This window comes from Palaemon carinicauda, chromosome 1 (assembly GCF_036898095.1).
Source record: "Palaemon carinicauda isolate YSFRI2023 chromosome 1, ASM3689809v2, whole genome shotgun sequence".
Classification (NCBI taxonomy): domain Eukaryota; kingdom Metazoa; phylum Arthropoda; class Malacostraca; order Decapoda; family Palaemonidae; genus Palaemon; species Palaemon carinicauda.
The window spans coordinates 191,152,483-191,154,982 of NC_090725.1; positions in this window are offsets into that span (position 1 = coordinate 191,152,483).

Genomic DNA, 2,500 nt, shown 5'->3' on the forward strand with positions numbered 1-2,500 from the left:
GTATTTATATATCAGTTTGTACATATGTATGTATTATTGTTAGATATTACTTGCCATGTTAATGGAATTACGGAGGCAATTGTGTTGGTAATTTATTTTTAGAAAAAAATATGTAAAGTTTGAGACCAGGGCTTTTTTAGAAATTGTGCAAAGAAGACATGGGAGGTTCTGTCAGATATTGCACAATCTGGGCATTTAAAATTCAAAATGAAATTCAAGAGCCTAAAAAAAAAGAAATAGTAAAATGAATGATTATAAGTAATCAGAAAAATTCCTGAAACTGGATCAAAACTTAATAGTGAGAAACAGTTAAATGTGATAGTTGCAACAAAGGGAATCCACAAATCTTTTTATCATTCAGTTACACATTCGAAGTATGGATTATCTTACATTGGACGAAAACAAATAAAAGTAGAAGACGCTGGATGCACTAGCAAACCAGTGTTTTTAACTTTCAATTGTTTTGAAGATTCATTACAATAACGAAAGGAATAAGTCAGAAGTTTATCAACCAAATATTTGATATGATGTCTTCTAATTAAACAGAACAACGGGTAAAGAACTATTAGTGAAGTTATTTCCAATTACATATGTGACCTAAACTTGAAGTCCAAGGTATTTATGTCGTGAAGGGAAACGGGGAGGATCTGAAATATTAACTTGTACGGAATGTTAGAAATAATTACTGGTAACAATTGTGTGTATGTCCATATATGAATATATACATAACCCTAAATGATAGCAGAATATACTTTTTAAATCAGGCATCAAAAAGGCCCTGGTGTTTATTCAAATTTGCATGATTCTTCATTTAATGGTCAAATGTGATTTCCATTATTTTACTGTCGTAGTGCAATATACTGTAGATTTCGATTTTCACAAAACGTTGATTTCGATAAAGGATTTTTTTTTTCTTTAGAAGCACCAGCTGCAACCAGCATATCTTTCCTTTTCTAAATTTCCACTCATTCTTTGGGAAAAGAGGGGCTTTTTATTACCTTTGGTAACCTTATTTCCAAATACTTAGACAAAATTGACTCAGATGTTTTACAACGATCTGAAATAATGCCGACTGTTGTTATTGTCACAAATCTGGGTAGAGAATAATTTGTATCAATATTGGTTCACAACATGTTATGGTTTGCTCAGGCTGCCTCATGATTGCTGATCACTACCAGGAGCCTGACTTTCATCAAAACATTTTACTTTGTAAGTCAAATCTATTTTGCCAATGAACCACATAGGCTTTCAAAATCTTGTAAAGTTCTGCTAATCATATGATATATAGTTTAGTTTATGTGAGTTATCCACGCTGGCTCTGCTTCAGCTTCTTGTCAATATTTTGTTAGGTTATCAATAAGAACAAAAACTTGTATAAGTCAAGTGTTCATGCTTAGGATAATAGACCCGCTTATAACAATTCATTTCAATGGTCCAAATGCCACCATCTATAAAGGATACTTTTATAATTGCTCTCGTCCACAGCAAATGAAGTTTTCGAACGATGGTCAAACTTCTTTTCATACGATTCATGCAGATATATATACCATGATAGCTAATAACGTCAAAGCTTTTTCAATTGGTCGTAAAAATATTCCTGGGTATGAAGCAAAGTTTACACACTTGCTATCTTTTTATAATATGATAACCATAAAACATAACACCATCTCATAATTGGTGGGCCGACCTAAAATATTTCTTTTATGTAAGACTTTCCTAACAGCTAATCGGTTGTTTATAGACGCATGTAAACAAAATATACCCTTTTTGTATTTCCATATGAACTTCTATACATTTTAATTAAAACTGATTCTAAAACACTGAAGTGTTTGTAAAATACACACATATTGTTACACAAACATTTCTGCATTTATTAGTCTTTTGAGAACACATAGTTGGGATAAACAAAATTGAATTTGAATCTCAAGGAAAACATTTATAAAATTTTAAAACCTTATTCTGCTTTCCATGTATTGGGATGTTATAAGATATATATATATATATATATATATATATATATATATATATATATATATATATATATATATATGAATATATATATATGCGTATTTATTTATACTATGTATATACATATATATAAAGTATATATATATATATATATATATATAGCCTATATGATAAATTTTGCACATTTAGACGTGTTTTTCATATTCAAATAAGCCGTATATATTTTTGATACATTAATGTCTGGATTCTCTTAACGACCTCGGGATTAGAGCCCCAGGCGAAATCACACGAAGACAAGAGCTTGTGTCCGGCCGGGAATCGAACCCTGGTCGGCAAGCTTGTATAGACAATGACTAAACCACTTGGCCACGAATTCGTGGCCAAGTGGTTTAGTCACTGTCTATACAAGCTTGCCGACCAGGGTTCGATTCCCGGCCGGACATAAGCTCTTGTCTTTGTGTGATTTCGCCTGGGACTCTGATCCCGAGGTCGTTAAGAGAATCCAGACATTAATGTATCAAAAGTATATATG